Genomic DNA, 22,758 nt, shown 5'->3' with positions numbered 1-22,758 from the left:
TGACGGGAGAGACACCCAGCATGGATCCCCCAGTGTCCTCATCAAGTAAGAGTTCTGTGGCTGGAACGTCCATTTGCCTCCTTTGGTTTGTCTTTGAAAATTCTGAGACTTGTGAAAAGTTTCAGCCTAAAAGGAAATAATAAAAAGTATACGAATAAGGTCAAATGACAGTCAATACATCATTTTGTTACACTTGTGATAGGAAAAGAGCTAATTTTCCTAATATCAAGCACTCATATAAGTCATTAAGGAAAATCAGATATCCTTGTAGAAATATGGTCAAAGGACAGGAGCAGATAACTCCCAGAGATTTAAAGACAAATTAAACATGAAAATGTTCAAAATTATAATTAAAACTATAAGTTTCTTTCTTTTTTCTTCTGGTATGAATTAGTTTAGTAAAGACCAGAAAGTACAATATTAAGGAGAAGGTGGAAAATTGCACTCACATACATATTTGGAGGAAGTATAAACCTTTATGAAGCACAATTTCTCAAAAGTTATCCAATTTTTAAACAGGCATATTTTGACAAAGAATCCCATTCTTATAAACTTGGTTGTATATATTAGGTGTGTGTGAAAACTCACATAGAACAATGTGTATGAATCATTGTTTATGAAGACAAAAGGCAAAGAAACAGCATTAAAGTGGCACATAAATTATGGTGACCCCTTTAAATAGAACAATGGAGCCACAGCTACCATTAAAGAATGAGGAGTATCCATAGGTACCAATATGGACCAACTTCCAAGATAACGTGAAAAAGCAAAGTGAAGACTAGTGTGTATAAAATTCAAGTTGTGTGAAAAGAGAAGTTATACAAATGTATGCATAGGTCCATATTATCCTTAGATTTTTACGTAAAAATTTGATAATAGTGATTGTATTGGTCTGGGGGATTAGGGGACTGAAAATCATGGGTGTGAAAACATGTGATTTCTTTGTTGGAGCATGCTTAGTTAGAGAAGAACTGGATAAAAAGTCTGTTCATATCTTAAAACTAAGCTGAGTGAAGAACGAAACCATTGTTTACATTTAATGCTGTGTCACGTGACAGATATGCTTCTAAAAACAGAAAGGATAGACACGTGAAAATGAGGTCTGCCCCATAGAGACCATTCAAGAGTTTGAAGGAAGTGGTGCTGGTGTGTTCCAGATAATAAGTCACATACTGTTATCCAGTTTGTCTAGTTTTATGATACCCCTATGTTCACGTCCGTTTTGTTGTCTTGAGCCCACGTTATATTCTGTTTAGTAATGCACCCATCTTATTTTTCAAAAACCCGAATAGCGTTCATTTCTCCTCTGGGGCTGTCTAAATGCCTATTTCAGAACTCTCATTTCTGCAGTATTAGGTGTAAAGAGTAGTAAGGAGAATGTAGAGAAACCCCTGGCATACAAGTCATCTAGAACAATTCATTTAGGGATTACCAAGAAAGGAATCTCATCAAAAAGAGTTACAAAAAGATGGTGATGACTAATGTTGGGTAATTTTCTACTCCCCCAAATCTGGTCAGTGAGAAATTTACAATTAAAAACAAATTAGTCTCTAGTTGATAGAAACTTAAACTGGAAGAGATGATTTGTTTTCTTCGTGGGAGGGGAACTTCTGAGCTTGACGTAGTATTGTGCCTCATCTCTGAAAACCCTGATGGTAAAGAGAGAAGAAAATTTGTGATTTTGTTGTTGTCGTTGTTGTTGATTTTGATTTTCTCCCCCTCCAGCACTTTTCCCATTTAGAAGGAAGATTTGGCTACTGATCTGTTTCTCTCATTCTATTAGTTTCCTGCTTTGATCCAGTGAGCAAATTACAATATTGCTTCCTTATAAAAAGGAGACAAATAGAACCGGAAAAAGAGAGGGGCCACCCTTTATAAATACTACTGTCTTTTCATGATGGATGCATACAACTTATGACTAGCACAAGTCAATTGAGCAAGTTGGTCCATCATTAGACCATGTGTGACTAACTAGTAGAAAACCATATAATGGCTTTTCAGGATCCACTTTCCCAACCATAGAACCTAAAGTACTGCCAGAGAAAGCAGTTAGTTCTCTTTTTTTTAGAATTCTAGCACTTTCTCTAGTGTCAAAACTAGTTTGTACCAAATGCGTATGTCAATTAGAATCTCCACAGCATTTGGGTATTTAGCTCAGTAACTTTCATGGCTGTTGTAAATCCTAAGCCCAGCGTGGCTCTCCTTTACTCCTGTTCCTATTCTGATGTGTATAATTCCTTCCACAAGGCTCCTTTTTACACCCACCTCATCTTCTGACCATTGCACTACACACATTGGGACCCCCATCCCATCAATCACATTTGCCCCTCATCTTTAAGCTTTTGGAGAACGAGCCCTCTGCTCTACTTAGAAGCCTGGCAACACCAACCTCTCTCAGGCTCATTCTTTCAGGTCTTCCTTACAGACTGTGTATGATGAGAAAAACAACTTTTGAGAAAAACAACTTTGTTTTTCCGACTTGCTGCCTTGGCATTTTACAATATGATAACTGCTCACATTCAGAGTCTGGACATTTAGACAAGAACCTGAGCTTCAGTGTACGATTCCTGCCATAAATCGCTACTCTGTGTTTCCAGGGACACTGTGTCAAACAACCACTTGACCCAAAAAGTGAGTGGCCTCCGCCCCAACCACCTTGTAACAGGTGCTTGCTACCCTGCTACCTATCTCCTGCTCTCTTGTGACGTGGGACAGGGGATGCCCTTCCCATGGCTCAGTTGTACCCCATTCAGTTTGGGGATCTGTAACTAGTAGAACTTGTGACTGTCCTTCCTTTGTGTGGGTGTATTGAACTCCATCTTCCATCAAAATGACCTCGTGGGTTTCACTTCTCCAAAATGAGAGTTCAGACGCTGAGGGAGTGACCTTCCTCCCCATGTGGGGGGCTTGTGTCATAACCTTAGTAATAATTACTCTAAACTCAATACACCAGCTCGGGCTTCTCAACACCGCATGGGACTGGGAAGCACTGTGACAATTATCCTCACTGACCTCCTCAGGCCATCGGTATGTCTGCAATTATCCTTCTTGTGCTCCATACAGACTCCCCTAAACCTGCACAACTTTCCTCGAGCCAGTTCTCCTCGCCCCTTTCACCAGGTTTCTTGCTATTTTCTCATTAACTTCTTCAGCTTCCTGCTCCGCTACCCACACAATGAGTGGCATATGTGCCCCTTCTCCTGGACCTTAGAAGGAGTATAACGTCACCTTCCTGTAATGTCACACTGATGCACGTACCTTTGCCTTCCATCCTGTGTCCTTCTGAGTTAGAGAAGTCCTCGGGGGCCCCACTCCATGAATAGAGTGTCTTCTTACTGCACAATTTCTCCTCTTCCTTCACCCATTTCCTTCTGTTAGCTTAAAACAAAACCAAAACCAACAAAACACATGGGAAACAACTTTTTTAATTCCACTTATTTGAGCCAGAAATCTAGCTTTTCACCTGATTCCTCTGCCTATGGATCCAAACAGTCAATCAATTATCCAGTTCTATAAAACAGCACTTTTCAGTTTTAAATGCTTATGATTCATCTGGGGAGTTTGTTCTGTAGGAGAGTCTCAGGTGTTGCTGGTACCATTCCTCCTGGGTCTATCATTTGTGTGGCAAGACTACAGATGTCCCCAAAATACTTTGTGCGATTTCAAGATCGAATTCCAAAAGAATCATACATCATTAGTTTACATGATTAGTTTTCATAGCTTGCATCCAGTTGTTATTATTTTTTTTTTAAATTGCATTTTTTCTTAATTGGGGAATATTGGGAAACAGTGTGTTTCTTGAGGGCCCATCAGTTCCAAGTTGTTGTCCTTCAATCTAGTTGTGGAGGGCACAGCTCTGCTCCAAGTCCAGTTGCCGTTTTCAATCTTTAGTTGCAGGGGACACAGCCCACCACCCCATGTGGGAATCGAACCGGCAACCTTGTTGTTGAGAGCTCGCTCTCTAACAAACTGAGCCATCCGGCTGCCCCTCCGGCCCCTCAGCTCAAGTCATTTGTCTTCAATCTAGTTGTGGAGGGCGCAGCTCACTGGCCAATGTGGGAATCAAACCAGCAAGCCTGTTATTAAGAGCTCTCACTCTAACCAACTGAGCCATCCATCCGCTCCCACATCCAGTTGTTTTGAGAGAACATTCTAATCCTAACATTGAAAATCCAATCACCATACTTTTATGGATCCCTTACTGGGCATTGTATTAGGTTTATTTATCTACATTTTGTAATTGACTTTTACAACACTCTTAAGAGTATAGATGAGGAAACTGAAATTTAAAAAGGCTAAATAACTTGCTCGTGGGCCAGACTGACAAAAAATAAAAATGGCTTGAATCACCATGGTTATAGTAATAAGAATCCGTGATTCTTAAAATACTTTGAATTTATACTCCAGTTCCCCTTGTATTCATCGCTTCACTTTCCTGTCCCATTGTATCCCTCTTCACTGATATGACTTAGAAAGTAACTGTTGGGTCTTTAGAGAGAAAAAATATATTTTCAATTTCTCTACAGAATGGGAATTCAGGGAACAAAGCATTTAACTAGGTAATATGCTTATAAATGAAAATAAAATATGGTTCTGAGATCAGACTGATTAGGTTTGAATCATGGCTTCGTCTCCTCGTGTAACTAAATTATTTTACGTCTTTGTACCTCAATTTTCTCGCGAAAGGCAGGGACATAATACAATCTTTCTCATAGGTTGTGGTAATGATGAAATGAGATAAAAACTGCTAAAATGAATATAAAAGAAACTAGTACATTGCAAATGATTCATGAAAGGCAGTAATAGTAATAGTAGTAGTTGTTGTTGTTGTTACTGCTTTTAAAAATTTGTGTTCCTGGGATGATAACTGTGATTAATCTGTTTAGACGGAAAGATATTATTCAGCCAAGTGACCTATCATTTTGGTTTGTTAGTTCTGTCCACAGACGGAGTCTGCAAAAATCCCCTGGTACTTGAAATTCTACAGGCCAATTTCTCCCCTATCTCTAATCCTCTCCAAGAAGATACAGCAGTTAATGAATTAGCTTGATCTATCTCCTTAAGCTTTACTGTCATCAGCAAATTACCCCAACGAATATTATAAATGGACTTTACAAATTAGAAATCATGTCCTTAAATTGCTTCCTTCCTCCCTCTATTCTCTTATTTCAAAAACTTGTAAATCTACTACCAATCAACCTAACTCTGTCAGACAAAATTTAATCAGGCATTTCTTATCCAGAATTGTGTACGAAAAAAAATGCTTTCATAGGATTTGTAGTTTTGTTTGCTAGGATGATCCCATGACTTCACTGTAACAATTATTTAAAGAAAAAACAAAGAAACAAACTTGATCGTCCTACTCTCAAAGGATGACTATAGGGTTAGAATTGCCCCTCAGTGAAATCTCTGTGATTCTTATTGATTTCATTAGGTAAGTTGCCTGAATTGACGATATAATTGACATGCTAACATTTCTTTGTTACCTAACTATGTAAAGAGGATTTCTATATGCACAAGGAAGGTTTTTAATGTGTATGAAGATTTAAAACGTAGTGATGGTTCTATTAGCAAAGGAGAAAGGTGATTTTTGTAAACTGACACATTGAAACACGTCCGTATTTTCTTTTGACAAATGATAAATTTGTGAAGCTAGGGTTGGCCTTGAAGATAATGAAGTATAAGACTAATTTTTTCCATTTGGTGATCGTCAGCAAGTGGTGACTTGCCCATATCATGGTGGGACAATTCGGGCAGACACAGTAGATCAGTGTTATTTTCACTGTAGTAATACCACTTCTGAACGAATGCCAGCATTTAATTTGACTTCATTTTAACTATCATCCGCAATTTGCGGTAAAATCAACATAGCAAAGGAATGCATAATGACCAGTGTCATTTGATTGTAATGAACATGTGGTTGGCGTTATTGTTTTGGCAAGGTGCATTTTGTTTACAGCTTCCTTAGTTCATTTACGGCCCACACAAATATCTGCACAAGAAAGCCAGCTTTTGCAGCTCGGCCATGGCCCACGTCTGCCCTCCTGTTCAGATTTCAAATGTCTCTGCCTATATAAATTTCCTTTGCGTGAACACCATTGAAAGTGGACTCTAAGTCTGGTTAAAAGAACACACGCGTATATCGTACTCACCTCCAGAAGCCCCAAAATAATTAATGATTTAAGGGAATAGAGGGAAAAGAAAATTCATAAGAATAAAGAGAATGTCTCGAGAGAAAGAGCAACATTACAATGTATGTGTATAAAACTAAGATAGGTTAGTGACAAGTGACGTTAGCAAGATCCAGCAAGCTGAACTCCAGTTTGAGATTGGGAAAAGCTGTGAAGAAACCTCATGTACAGTTCAGAACCCCCTCACCCCCAGCCCCGCCAGTCTAGAGTTAGTAATAAAAGGAATTCTTGAGATGAGGGCAAAGGAAGGTTTACCACAGAGGAATTGGTGAACAGTTTCAACGAGAAGGGAATAGTAAGGCAACCAGATCAAAAGGGAATAATAGTGAGACAACCAGATCTTTTGTCGCTCCACAGAGCCAGGAGACAGTCCTGCAACTGCATTTGAGTTGAATGTTGGAGGTGGCTTCTCTGGAATGAGGAAACCACATGGATCTAGTCTGCAGACATCAGTTAACAATGAGGGCTTCGTGTGGAAAGCAGGCGTTGATTTTAAGTTTATATTGTGAATGTTTCGATTTCCAGCTTCCCTCCGCACTGGCTCCCAGAATGCTGACAGCACGTATTATGTATCGATTAAATTCCTCTGCATAACAGAATGAAAAGTAACAAAGCACAGAAAGTTAGCATGTCAATTAGGACATAGATTGGGATCAGTAAAAGTTTGTCTATAAAAGGTCAAGTAGTAAATACGATAAAATTTGGGAGTCATGTGTCATATTGCATATTCTTCTTTGTTGGGTAGTTGGCTTAATTTTACAACTCTTTAAAAATGTGAAAACAAAAAACAAAAAACGCTTAGCTTGCATGACCCAAGACATGCTGTAGGTCAGATTTGGCCCAGATTTGGGCTGCGGTTCACCAACTCCTGATATGGAGGATTGATACTGTATTCAATAAACAACAGACATCATCTGTCTGTAAACTACTGGTCAGATAAACTACAGACAACGTCTATCTATAAATGCCCAGAAACACGAAGGAACTAAATGCCAACGGAAGCTGGTGAGCAATGATCCGAAGTGGTTTCCTCCCTGAGGCCATTGTCAGTGTCCTAATTCATGCCAGCAGGGAATCGGGTCTGCTAAAGTCTCTGCTAAAGGAAGGAAGAATCAATAGGAATCTTAGCCATACAGACTGACATGTCTCATTTGAACCTACAGAAATTCTAGAATGAAAGTTACTTCCTCTACCCACTGGATCTCAACCACATGATTTCTCTAAGTGCGCAGTGGACGGAGTGGAAGGTGAGGCTGAGTTTGGCTAGAAAGGCGTAGAAAAATCTCCAGTGTACAATAGAAAGCCATGAGAAAAAAAGACAGTGAAGAGAACCTGCCCTACTGAGAGCAGTTGACTAAGATGTTGTGATCAGCTGTCAGGACTTTGAGATAAGTAGTATGAGTATGTTAAAGATAAGAGAAAAACATACAGTAAAGGAAGGGAAAGATGGGTGGAGAATTTCAACAGAGAAGAAGAATCCTTTCAAAACAGTATCAAACAGAAACTCTAGAACTGAAAAGCACAATGCTTAAATGAAGAGTTCACAGAATAAACTTGACAACAGACGAGCTACTACGTAAGAAACGATAAGTCAACTTAATAATGTGACAAAATGAGTACATCTTAAAAACAAATCTAACAAAGCTGAATGGTTTAGAAGTAGTGATTTTTGTGAAGCTGAATTCTTATGCTTGTGAAAAACTGCACATTTTATCCATTATGGTAAATCAGGTTTATAACAAATTTTTTTCATTTGATTGTGAATCTTCCTGTGTAATTCTCATCCTCCTATTTACATAATAAATGAAGAGAACGAATCAAGTATTTGGACCATTTTGTATTCAAATTGTCCTCATTCATCTAAAACATATGGGTTATTTAGGTAAACTTGTGTCCTGTGGGTAGAATTAACCAGACAATTGCCTTTAAAAAGAAATTTTTTCCCCACAACATATGACAAGTCTAAATCTGGCCTCAATCTGGACATAGTGTTTCTTGGTAGTCTCTTTCCAAACTATTACTCACTGTGTGGACTGTTTTAAGACACCTAAATTCTTTCCATTCTTTAAAATCTATACTCTTACCACCTAGGAGAAATCCTGTAAGGCAGCACAATGAGACAGGAAAGAGGGGGGCAGTGAGACAGCTATCTGATTTGAACTCCACAGAGATTCAGGGAAGCAGTCGCTGGTGTTCTTTCTGTTTCTTTTGGTGGCTTTGCTGGTAGAAGAGGCGCTGGTTCCATCTCCTTGGAGTTGCTCTATCTCCATTTAAGAAAGAATTGTTGTCAGCTGTTTACAACCACCGATAAAAGTGTTACGGAAGGTGAACAATAGCTCTTGAGCCTGACTTAAGTTCCAGTAACAGTCTGAAAATGGGCTGTTCCTCCCCAATGAGACCTTGTTGACTGTTAGATGCACTGGCCTGGCTTTTGCTATGGCTTATATGAATCTGTAGAAGAAACGAAAGGGCAGAGGTCATTCTCTGCTTGCAGTTTCTGAAAGAGCTGCTGGTTTTGCAGAAGATGAAGCCAACAGCTATGGGCCTCTACTCACTGTTCTTCATGTTCTCATCAAACCCCAGCCTTCATCTGATGCCACAGATACCATCTACCCAAGATGCCCACACCTGCTCCCCGGGAGAGCAGATCGGCCCTCTATCTGGGCAGTCCTCAGCTTCAGTCTTGTCTTATCTTCACACACCACCGTCCTGACCCCATGGGACAAGGGCTATCGACGTTGCTGGGCACTGGTAAAGCCAGCATTCCCCTTTCAAGCTGATAATGAAGAGATGCATGAATTGGCCTTTTCAACCAACCTCATGGTGTCCAGCCAGAGCTTATCTTCAGTTTTAAGGAAGGAAAAGCTGAACTTGGCTAAAAGCTTTTCTTTCTTCTCTCTTCCCTTGATATCCTATAAGTCACCAGGGGAGCTGAATATTGCAAAATCCTGTCATGAAACAGCAGGCTGATAAACTGAAAAATAAAAACAGATGTTGAGCACAGAAGTTTTCTGGACATTTGTTTCTTGCTTTGGACTGGTTCAAGTGCTGGGACTCTTCAACCCTACTCCCACTCAGAAAAAAATCTAATATTTCCTCTGCTCCTGACTATAGCAATCCTTGGATAATTCACATCTTTGGATAATCACCTCTCCCACATTGAAGTCAAAATAAAGTGATGGGAAAATGCAAAATTAAAATAATATGTGACATTTATTGCATGCGTATGTGCCAAACACTCTGCAGGCAATATTTCATTTAAACAGAGAGGGGGCGAAGAACTCACAGTCCGGGGCCAGACGGCCTGGAGTCCAATCCCAGCTCTAGCTCTCCTAGCTGAGTGGCCTGGAGCAAGTGACTCATCTCCTGTTTGTCTCAGTTTTCTCACGTCTGCAAGCAAAATAATAGTAAGAGTACCTCCCTCTTTAAGAGGTAACATGTGTAAATTGCTTGGAATGGTGTCTGGCGCATTATAAAACCAGGATAAGTGTAAACTATTAATTGTATTATAATGCAGTGAAATTGGGATCTTATCGACCCTCATATTTCCCATGAAGAGCTGAATCTCAGGGACATGAACTCACATATGAACTATTATGCCAATTGGAATGGAAGCCCTTGACTGTTGGATTCCGTAGCCCAACTATTAAACCAAGATGCCACGCAGTGAACGCTCAAGGCAAAACCAAAAGGGAGACTCACCAACCTGGGAACATCACAGTGAGTTTCTACCTATGGGTGGGCAAAGTATACAATTCTGGCCCCAATCTCCGATGCTTTACATACATAGATTTGGACACAAATTCTACAGATTTCCCTCAACTTTTTGCTTGCTCCATGAAGGCACAACTGCTTTTATCGTTCTATGATTTGAAGGGTAGAAATGACATCAGCTTTGCTAAGGGACCGATCTTTAAGTACCCTAAGAGTGAAAAAAAAAAAGAAAAATTAGGTCTTGACAGGGATGGATGAACTGGAGAGCGTGGGTACTACATCTTCACCCTCCTTCACCTGAGATTGATCCCATTGGAGTCTATTGGCTGCAAGTTACAGAAGAACTTCCCATGGGTGACATCTAAAGTGCTTATTATCTCACATGACCAGAATTCCCAAGAGAGAATGTTACCAGGGTTGGGTAATTCAGTAACTCATGGATCTTAATTCAGGAACTCGAGGATTTCCATCTTTTCACTCTTAGCATGTTTCCTTTTATTCCCAGTCTCGTCCTATGGTGACTGTAACATCAGCCTGATTTTTTACTGCGCCTGTAACCTCCCTCATAGCCAGCTTCGACACGTGACTCATTTATGACCACTGGTATGTGAAAGCGACATGTGCACCTTTTCAAGGGGCCTTTCTTTCCACCTTCCTTCATCCTTCTTGTCCCCATTAGGGATGGCGGAATAGAAACCTGGAAACAGCCTGGATTCAAAATCAAAGGATCTACCCTATCAACACTAAAGTGCTTACTATTTCCATGAAAGAAAACGACATTTTCATCTCATTGAAGCAACTACTACTTTGATTCTCTTCTACTTGCATCACAAATGTCCTAACAATAGCCGCCCTGCTCATTTCCCCAATAACCCACATTGGACACTACAACTAGAATGATGGTCTAAGTATAAATCAGTCCATTTCACTGTCCAATGGCTGCCATTGTTTATATTGGACGGAGAGGTTATTTAGTCCCTGCCGACTTCCTATGGATGCCATATTGCTCTACTCCATACTGACTGCATGCCAGCACTCCTGACCTTCTTTCTGTTCCCCAGAGGGAAACACAAAACAACAATAAAAATCTCTTCCTCCCTCCAAGGCCTTATGCTTCCCATTCTTTCTCTTTCTCCTCTCTTCCCAAAGAGCTTTATACAGTCATCTTCTTCTCATTCATGATGGACCTCGGCTACCATCTCCTAAATGAGGTCTTTCCTGACCATCTTTTCTCAAGGAACCCTCATCATTACTCATAACACTGGTTTATTGGCGCATGGCTCTTCACAGTACCTGAACTTTTCTTGTCTACTTATTTGGTTACTTGTTTATTATATGCCTTCCACCATGAGACTGTAAGCTCCAGGAAACCTAAGACCTCATATACATACCAGTCTTGTAAAAGCACAGCTCTGTGTAGTTTGTATTTGCTCCAGTTTTCAGTTTAATTTTCTGGATCATTCCATAAGCATTTCAGATTGCTTGAGGGTGCCTGTTCACTGGAGTCTTATTACATAAATGATTTTCTCTTCCCCCTGTACATGTGATGAAGATTTCCAATAGACCACACTTAAGTCACTCTAGGAATCAGAAACTAAGAGAATTTTTAAATAAAATCATAAAGAAACTTAGGAGGATTAGGAAAAAAAGCAGCTAATTGGGAGAATAAACACCCAAAATGATGTCTAATTTGGTTGAAAATAACCAGGATCTCCTGCATGACGGGTGGGAAAAGATTACTGAAATTCTTGACTCCTGGCTTAATTTGCAGTCTGCCTAAGGGAGACTGTTACATTCTCCTAAGTTGGATGGACACTTTCTAATAAATGCATTGAGAATCTTAAGAGACAACAATTTCGAGTCAGTGTGGGAGAACTTTTCTGTATGTTTTCAGTTATCTCTAAAAATTAAAAACAGTTCTGCCTGCAGGACACTTTTTGTTGTTGTTGTTTTAAGTATGGAAACACTCTCAGTAAGTGCTTGCGTGAAGGCAAAAATCATAATTTGGGATAAGTTATCAATGAAAAGTCAACTTTGTCTTTATCTGTATAATACCAATCCATCAGTTGTACTGATTTTTAAAGATCAATTTTATTATTAACATAAATGAAAAATATTCTTTAATGCTCTCTTTCTTTATTCATCTTAAAATTAGTTTTTGTTCACATGCTGTGTTACTGGCAACATGGAGGTGTAGCTTTAGTATTTGGATGATAAATGGATAAAGGGATGTTCGATACAGAAAGAAATGTTTCTCCTTGGAAATTTCACATACCTGCATTAAGTCACATAGTTCTACAGATGTTCTCTGCCAAACTTTCTAATGTTTCAAGCCTGTTTTCACTCTATTATTTTTCTCTAAGCAGACTTAACCTTACAAACCAAATAATGACATCCTTCCTAGAAGAAAAAAAAAGTTTCCTCAAATTACTTCAGCGGACTTCCGCTGATGTTTTATTTTCAATAGACCTCGAGGCAAATGGCCACTTTTGAACTTTGCACTTTGCCCTCTGAGTTTCACAACCTGGCGAAAGATCAATGCCAGAGTCCAAAGTGTCAGCAAAAATGAAAATGATATGCACAAATTGTTATTTATACAAGTCCCTTGATTTTGTTTACTGAGTTTAATATAAACTTTGTCTTTTGATTAAAAGCAAATGTTCAAGTTCTCTGTAGGGACCTGCTGTTCTAGATGATTATATCTTTCTGAAAAAAAAAAAAAAAAAAAAAAAGCTGCAAAGGGCAAAAATTAACTGAGAAAGGCAGATCCCTAGCAGGAATTCCTTGGGTATTAAATACCAGGAGATAATGATGAGGCCCTGTGGAAATGTGGGGCAGAAAAGGGAAGAGAAGGGTCACGAAGACATCATGCTTTACTTATGAATGACTTCTGAAATGCATAGCATTCCAAAGAATTGCTATAATACACCAAAATGAATAAAAGTCATCATCCTTTTGAATTATTCTACTTCTTGGAACTGACCAAAATGAAATAATCAAAGAAGCACACACAGATGTCTTTGGTGGTTATGGCACTTTATGCCTTATAGAAATAACAATATTAAAACACAAAAAAATAGGATAATGAGCAAATAAATTATCATATGCATTTAGTTTAGAAAATAGATCCACTTGAAATATTTGGTGGGATTTTTAATTAACTAAGAAAATGATCAGTGTGTTCACATATGTAAAAAAAGCAAGGTACTGAAACTACATATCAACGTGATTCACCATTTGTGCAACCCATAAATTACATATAGATTAATATATACAAATTAATTGGCCTATTTCTCTGGTGTTGGGTCTACAGATAACTTTCATTTTCCTTATTGTGCGTTTTTATTTTTTTAATTTTTCATCAAAGAATATATATTGCTTTGATAATCAATCAGTAGTTGTTAAAATGGGTGCTGTGCTATTTTAATTTCTTTCTAGGTTCAGACACACACAAGAAAAAGCTACTGAATTTATCAATACCCTGTATATTTTATAGTGTCTATAGAAGCATATGGCAATACATTGCATAGTCATTTGTTTCTTGTTCATTTTTGGTGTTTCCCAGTACCAAGAGGGTAAACCTTGACTACTCAATCAAAAGTATTAATAAACACCTATTATAGAGTTCATCTTGGCTCTAGATGTTGCTAGGAGTTATAGAAGTTTATCACTTTTGTCCTTAAGGAGTTTACTGTCTTACTGGAAAAAAAAACACACCCACATTTGCTATTTGAAGTATTTACAGAATAATTAATGAACAATTTGTGTGGTCCGTAACCAATTATGTGGTCAGTTTGCTGAGTTTCTTCTTCTTCTCATATGAGGTTGAAACTTAAGAGAGTGTCCAGGGATCTTGTAGAATTAATTAACAAGAACAAATACAGTAAAGGCACAGTTAAATTTATTACATTGTATTTACTGCAGCTCAAATTAAGTCCTCTAAAGCATGGAAATGAAAGATGTGCATCTTCTGTTTGATTTTAGTTGTCAGGGAATTAGAATAAAAACATCCAGATGATATCATTTAGCACATGTTCGGGTATCCCCATGAAGATAAAATATTAAGTCAAGTAAGGATTCAGACTCAGACTAGAGCCAGTCAAATGTTTGGTGATGTATTTAGATTCAAGACAGAATTGTTGTGGCCCAGTGGAAAGAATGTCCTTTATAAGTGACTCTTCTGTATCGTGCGCTTGGGTACCATGGTCATATATCATCATCTTACAAGTTCTAACTTAAAAATTAAAAAGAAATTGAATAATGAAAAATTGGAGACAAAGTAAAAATTTGTGGAAAAAAAGCCTCAATATCTGTAAGTAATTAAGTATCACATTAGTTCCTTGGAATTTAGCAGGCAAGAGATCGTGTTTCACTGCATTAATTTGTTCTTGTTACTGCCCATATAGGAAACAGAGAATGAAAACCAGTTCCCAGATTTCTGTCTTAATAAACTCATAGCATCCTTACCAGTAAGATACTCTTCGATTATCAACTTTTTGATCAAAGATCGCAACTTCTTTGGCAATGATGCCAAGAAGTAATAGTGCAAAATAAAACCACGATAATATTTCACTTACAGCTGGAATAGAAACAACTGTAGGTTGACCAGTTGTATAGCTAGAGTAGAACAAAGAATGATTGCCTTAAGACAATTTCAGAATATAATGTCACACATGTTACTGTGCTCAGGATTGCAAAGAGAGTAAGAGGACCCATTTTTAGCAACTTCTTATAAGTGGGTGAGTGCCTTTTTTGTTTAGTTGTCATTTTTTACTTTCACATAAATGTAGGGGAGTTGTACTGCCCTGATATCTTAATGGCAAGAAAAAAGGGAAATATTTCGTTTAATGTTTTTATTTTTCTATGTCAAAAGCAAGAAGTGTAATTATAAACATGCATGGAAAGCAATAATGCTCACCTCACATGACCTTGAACTTACCTCTGCTCACACAGAAGTCACTTGCTGATCCAAACAATAAGTCAGTTGCAAAACTAAATGTACAGCTGAAAATTCATTTCATTTATTTTAAATGAAATGGGCAACTGGATATTCCCAAGGGTGACATTAATGGGTCACTTAAGCATTAGGTGGCAGGGCCTCCCAGAGAAAAGCTTTTCAGCTCCTTTCGTGAATGCCTCACTTTAAACACCAGAATCCAGCTCCTTTCCTTTAGAAACAGGTTAAAAATATCTACCGTTGTTTAAAAAGATGTCCATGTTTTACTTTATCCCTCTTATCATTCGTTGAATGTCAGAATGAGTTTTAGAGTAAGAGAAAAAAATTGGAGCGCTGGAAATGAACTTTATACGATAAGTGCAAAGGGCCATGTCGTGGATACTGCAAGGTACAAACGGGTACTTCATTTTTCAGTACTGCTTTGCCTCTTTCTAGTAAAGAAAGTTGCTTATAAAATAAACCACACACACTGACGGAACTCACAATTGGAACATTTAAATGATTATTTGCTTCTCTTTCTACCAGCTTGTAAAACATTATTTTCTTATTCTTCCTTAAATGGCCTGTGCTAATTACATACCGTGACCCTTGCCCTCCAAGTGCCTTCATTTATGGCAGCACATTCCTTTCCAGGGCAACACAACAGCCAGGTTTATAGGATGCTGCTACCAGGCCTGCCACTCCTGACTTCTGCTCTCCTAGGTCATAAGTCTAACGCCACATACAACTCAGCCAAACAATTCTTTTTTTTCAATATAGGTACGTAACTCACCTGACTCCCAAGGAATTCATGCAAAATAATGTAACTGATATTTCCCTTTAGACTATCAAAGCATATCGATTAAGAAATATGTTTGCGATTTGTTTCTTTCTTAAAAGATAAAGAGAAAATAACAGTTTAACGTACGAATATAGAGCTAAATTACCGTTGTGGAGCCATTTCTAGAGGAATTACATAAATGACTTGAGTACTTCTTCGGCAGTCTGCAGGTTGGAAGTTTAGAAACTATTCTGAAACTTCCAATCTCAGTCTAGTGTGATTCTAAACAGACAGGGAAGTTAGTGATGGAAGTAAGATCTCACGTCAATCTGCGTATCTTCTAGTGAACTGTTTTAAAGATGGTGTTGTACTTATCTTTCATTTTTTCAGATATAATACAAATTTAGCACTCTTTCAGTTATTATGCATTTGGCTAATTGTTGCATTCAGCACTACTTGATTCAAAGTTAGTATCTGGATAGTAGGATTGATTGAGACAAATTGACCTAACAAGTGGAGATGTTAAAGCAGAGCTGTAAGTTGAATCATTCAGGAACAAATTCAACGTTTCTTTGCACAGGGACATATAATTTAAGCCATTATTTCTATCTCAAAGCTCTGATACATTAATCCCAAATATTTATTTATTTCAGATTAAACTCTTTAAGGAAGTTGGCTTATTCAGTAAATTACTTATGGCCCTTAATACATTTCCAATAGATAGATATATCTATAGCATGAGAATAAATAGAAATTTAAGTCAATAGCTAAATGAATAATGTTGGTACTTTTAATTGCAACTGTGAGTGAGGAAAGAGTGTTGTGCATACTGTTGTGTTCAGATGTACTAATATGTAAAATTGGGTAATATTGATCATTTTAATGAACTCTCTATTACCAGTAATGCCCCCATAAAGGAAACTAGGATGGGAGAATATTTGAAATTAAATTTAGTTAATCAAACTGTTTTGTACAAGAAATAATGCAATTCATATAAAAGTATTTTCATTTAAGTATGTTGAAATCCAGATTTACACAAATGATACATAAGGACTAAGTAATATTTTATTTACAAAAGGATCACTGGGTTATTTCATTAAATAGTAAATATTTAATATATTTAAATGTATATGCATATATATGTAAATATATCCAGATATATTTGCATATATATATTTATAATCATAATGCATGTGATTTACAACAATTTGATTTATAAGCAAACTTTCCGTGAGGGGCATTCTGTACATGTTAAAAGTCTTCTCTGTGGTATTTGCTTTTTGTTAAATGTTTTTTCATAGATAAGATTTTGACATGTGATAACTTCTCTATAGGTAGAGGAATCTTTGCTTGTCATCTCCTTGAGTATAGTAAGGATGACAAGTGTTAAAATTCTGGGATACTGTTCTTATGATGGCTTGGGGGCCTTCTCCCCACCCATGGATCAGTAACGTGGACCCTCAGAAAAGAGACCATTTATTTGCCCTGTTGTCAGCGCATCTGGAAGCCTTGTCAAAACAATATAATTTTACTTTGTAACTTTTTGACATTGGTATTTATTGCACCTGTCTTTGGGCATGATTTATGACCTGTCTGGTGAATATTTCTCCTCAAGTTGGAGTTTACAATATGAGATAAGTGAAGCATTGAAAGGTCTGTGTATGCTTCAAAATGGGGAACGGACATTTTGCACACACAGCTCACCTTTTCCCCTCTTCCCTCTGCTTTATCATCACCACCCAGCGGCCACGGGGGTCCACCATTCACTCAGTTCTTGAGATAAAGAAAGCAGAGAAAGGTTATATAAGACTACATTTTCCACAATCTCTTTTGCAGGGGAATCATGTGTCAATAAATTCTAATGAGTGGCAAGAAAATTCACCATAGGGGAGGCATGCAATAAAAAACATGTGGTTGTTGTAAGAAAAGCCCAATGACCTTTTGTCTTTGTAACGGTATCCTGGCTGGGACTCATCAATGTTTCTATCTATCACCAGAAAACACACTTCCCACTGGCAAAATTGCACATATTTTAAAAACAACCATTCTAATTAAATTGCTTAACTAGGCTGCAATCAAGAAAACTTGTGCTTTCCTTGACTATCCCCTCTGGGTCTTGGTATTAGTTTACAATTGTTTCGCAAATCTACTTAATCTCATAAAGTACACACTCTAGATACGTTTTGTTCTCTGTTTTCATAATGAAATATTTTAAGCCCTTCAATTTCTAGTTTCCAAAGTTCATATGACTGTGATTTAGTTTGGGAAAATTCTATAATTAGTAATGAAATCTAACATTTTCCCCCCAAAAGTTTATTCTATGTACACAGAATCTGTTTCACTGTTTCCTCAGACCTGCAAACTCTTTCTTTTTACTGAATCTAATGGAAAACTACATTATCTTAGAATAACATGAAATGTGATTTGTCATTTTACAAGTGTGAACTTTTTGCACTTAAAAATTAAGGGCAAAATTAAAATTTAAAGCCCTTTATATGATACTTTAAAAGAAAACGTACAATATATATGCTTAATTTTAAATTAGCAATGCTTTTGTACACTACTGAGATGTACTTAAAAACTCGCAATTGCTTACTGTGTCATTATATTATTTAATTGCCCTTACAATTGGCATCAGCTTCCGTAAGTTACTTTAAGAATATAGCAAACGTCCACTTGAGCAGATCTAGTCTATTAATTATATGCACTTCAGAATTTCATTACAGAAGTCCTAAATCATAAATAAGCTACACTTCGATTTGAAAATCGTAACCTCTCACTCAAGGTTTTAGGTAGACAGTCCACACAATTTTCCGTACACGAGTAATTCAGACGAAACCACTCCTGTAAAAAAAAGGAAGAGCGTGATTTTTCCTTTTTTCACTAACTCCTTCAAGCTGCAGTAGTTTTTGTTGTGTAGGCAATAGTTTCTACAGCAAAGAATCCTGAATGTCTGGGCTCTTCACGTTCCTTTACTATCCATCTCACAACAATGCCCCCAGTATTTGAACACTTTATCCCAGAAATGTTATTCTAACCCTTTAATCACTTGTGTTGTACTTCTCTGAATTCTCTCAAACTTTTCCATGTCATTTAGTTGTTATTCTTGTTGTTGTGGGATCCATAAAAGGAGAAATCTGTTCGGGCCAAGTGTAGATAGATGATTGATTACCTTATGATTCCTACATTCAACACTTACATATATATCAATAACCTTGTAGTTTATACATTGTTTATCTCACGGATGCCTTCTGTTTGACTGCCAGGATTTCTTCCAGACCCTTGAGCATAGGTTACTCCTCACCATCTTCTTTTGGTGCAATTGTATTTTATTCCTATGACAGCTTCTGCAACGTCTTCCTTTTTAGAAGACCAGGGACTTTATTTCTTGACCAATGCAAATGAGACATGAATGCATTTGTGAACGATAATACTTACATCATTGCAGTGGTGTCTATACTAGTCATTCTGTTGTCAGCTCTTGCCATTTCTCGTTAGTCCACCTCCAATCCAGAAAACACAAGTCCCTTTCCACTCAGTGATATAATTTCCTTCTTGAACCTACTCATCCTTAACAAATTGGAGTCTGCCAGTGTGTTGCCAAAGCAGTGACATCAGCACTGGCAGGACATTAAATTGAGATTAGAAATGGCCCCATGACATCACCCCGTTGTTTCTATCGAACAGATGGTTTCTGTATATTGTGCAATTTTAGATCATTATTCACGGTTTGGGTCAGTATAATTCAGGAAGCCAAAAAACTGCCAAGAAAAATTGACCTGGAACCAGTTCAAAGACTCAAAATTATTTTATTGATTAGTTGCCTGAGTTTTCATTTTTTCCAAGGACATCATGAATCCTCAACACGTGATAATACCTGAGTCACTTTAGCAGGTATGACATTTAGAGCTTCAAAACACGATCGTCTTTGAAGGGTTAACCTTAAAGGAATGTGATAATAAGATAGCTAAGGAACTTTGTTGGGGCCAGAAACTATTGACTGAGGCGAGTGATTTGTTTGAACTGGGTGGTTATTTATTTTCACCTTATACTTGTTGACTTCATATCCTCCCTTCAGCTCAGCTCAGAGACAGTGAAGAGGTATGTTTTAAACAAGCCAGACAGGAAGCTGTTTGGAAAGGCCTAGTTCAGGCATTATACCAAGCAAGAAGATAAAGCACAGATTTGGCTGGCTGAGAACATGGAGAATAAAGTCAAGCTCAAAACAAAACAAAACTTAAATGTGTTCAGAGAAAGTTTTACAAGAGACCACAAACTCATAGATTCTTTCTCTAAGAAACGGGAAGGAATTTTAGTAATAATGTGCTTCATTTAAAATAAGTATTAGCTATTTTTTGAAGATATGTCCCATTGTGTTATCACTGCCACAGGGCAAATAGTTTGCAAGTGTCATTGCAACGTTGTTCCTGAAAACATTGATATTATTATGCCCAAACCTCTCTCCATTTGTGCATCCCTCCAGCACACATCCTGCAGTTTGAATGCTGTTCCAAAGTCTGATTCTGTTACTATCTTACTTAAAATTATTAAGACTCATGTTGCCACCCTACTTAATTAAGTATACATTTTACATTAAGAAAATAAGACCTTTGTCTATTTCTGTGTGAGCTTCTTCCCTCCTCCTCCCATGATGTGTGCAGGCCTCGCAAAGTTATGCACACTTTTCACAATGAAACAACGAGGTGTAACAAGCCTATATTACGATGATTCACTGCCCACATCACAGGCAATGGAGCCTTATTAGAAAATTGTAGGTGACTGAACTCAATGTGGGTTTATTGCTTGCCTTTGTTGCAAATTTTTAAAAATTCTGACTGGGAGTATAAGGGAGAGTCCTCACACTGTCACAAATCCTACTGAGACCTCTGCTTCATGGTTTATATTACTGAGTTAATATATTGTCGTGTTTCATGTTCTATCACGATTTGCATAGTTCCGCTCTTCCCCTTACTCCCTGTGATCAGCACATTATTTATAAGGAGAGAAGCAGTAAAATGAAGAGCAGGGCCTAGAGAGGTGGGAGTAGATACGTACTTGGTATCCACTTGGAAGTTATGCAACTGCCAAGATTGCATCCTCTATACTAGATTTTAAAATAAGCCTTAATCACCTTTACACCCTGGGTGCTTAGTGCAATGCACTTGGCACATATTAGCAACCTCGTAAAAGTTTGTGATGAGGGTGTTGAGTTTGCATTTTAGTGTTATATTCAAGTGGGAAGGCTCTGGTATGAGTCTGTCCAGGTTGTGACACATTACCTGTGTGATACCTGGCAAGTCACTTATCCTGTCTAAACCTCAGGCTTCTCAACTGCGAGCTTGGATAGTTGTCGTAGATGGGTCACGTTCACTGCATACGGATGGCGTGTCAGAGACCATCCTTGATACTTTATGTGCATTAACTCTCCCAATGTTTCTGTGAGCTCTAAGCTGTAAGTGCAATTTTTGAACCTACATGTATATGTGAGGCAAGCAAGGCTCAGATAAGTGACTGGCCCAAGCTCAAGAGCTGAGGTGCACACTCAAGCGGTGTATCTCCAAAGATGGAACCTGTGACCATATGCTACACTACTTTACTGCTGGGTTGAAATGTAGCATCCGTGTACACCATTTGACACCTAATGCCCTCAAACATCTGAGCTGTATCATTGTTGAATTCCATTATCTAGCAAACAAAATCAGGATACAAAATCCTCCCAGACCCTGACCAGTTCTACCATTCTATGGAAGTAATTGTGATGTGATAGTACCAGTGACACAGGAAATGAACTATTTGATGGAGTTCAGCACTGATGCTATTTATCTTCTTCCAATTTCCCTCAAAACTGATATGGATAAATCACATGGTCTTTTTAAAGTATTGAATGCTCATGATTCTATTTACTTTATATCCATTGGTATATTTGCAACTAACTCATGTAATATTCTACCCATTTTGCAGAGGGCTGTAATAAGATGACAGTGAACTGGAGAGTAAAAAAAGAATTCTATGCAGTTATGGCTTAATCACCGCACTGCAAAACCTTGAGTCTTTCTATCTTGTTATATACTAAATCTCATTTCCAGGTCCTATGAGATAGAAATTCTGGTGGTTACGGGAATGTCTGAAAGTAAGAATACAATTTCCTGTAGGAATGATGAAAATATGTCTCATAAACTTATGTGAAGGAAGCTTCAATCATAGATAATAATAGGTTCAGAAATGTTCTATTTTTATTGCAAAATGACACATCACTTTGTATAACTATAATGTACTCCAGTCATACTATACTGGCAACTTTCTTTTGTCAAATAATCAAACAATTTAATCATTTTGGTAGTTCACCACCTTTGCACCAGTGATGTAAGCAATAATAGTATTACATTGAATTGAGTTACATTCCAGAATGAAGTAAGTCTGAAAAGGCATTTTTTAAATAGTGGCGGTGACCGGGAAGGAGTGTAAAAATTCTAACAGCTTCTTTTGGTGTTCTTTTTTCCAAAGGCTGACCTAGCTCTGAGGGGAATCGGGTATATGCTTATGATTCATTTCTTTCTCTTTTTTCAGTTATGACAGAAAGGACACAGTCTCATTTCTTAGCTCTGTCCCTCTCAACACCACAGCTATTACAGGTATCGCTAGAAACTGTACCAAGAAATTTGTTTCCTGGGGTGTTCTGTTCGTCTCTCTGGAATAGAGAGGCTTTATGTCTTTCTACATGCCCTTCCTACGCCTTTAAAACACAGTTTTCAAGATTGGATTTAAGTGGATATGGGAGTGTTGTTCCTTCTGTGTGACTCTGTAGCGACCTGGTCCCTTGCTGTGTGTCTGCTCTGCGACTATTTAACTCGTGCAACTCGCTCATTGCCGTTTTTCTAATTTCCTTATTTTCCACTCCAGTGGCATGTCCTTTTCAGTCTTGGAAATGTAACGGGTACTGACTGCATAGCCACTGGTCCTGCTCCTTTGTTTCTGCGGAAATCAAGTCATGTAGCTGTAGCAGCACTGGAGACACAGAACGTACCCCTTATTTGGTGACTTGGTTTGACGAAGCTGGTGAGAAAAGCAACACGTGAAAGAGGTTTACCTGTGAGAGACGTCTTTGGCATTCCTTGGTAGGGATGCTGTACACGTGT

This window comes from Rhinolophus sinicus, linkage group LG15, assembly GCF_036562045.2.
Source record: "Rhinolophus sinicus isolate RSC01 linkage group LG15, ASM3656204v1, whole genome shotgun sequence".
NCBI lineage: Eukaryota > Metazoa > Chordata > Mammalia > Chiroptera > Rhinolophidae > Rhinolophus > Rhinolophus sinicus.
The sequence above is the reverse complement of the archived record's forward strand: the minus strand, read 5'-3'. Positions refer to the sequence as shown.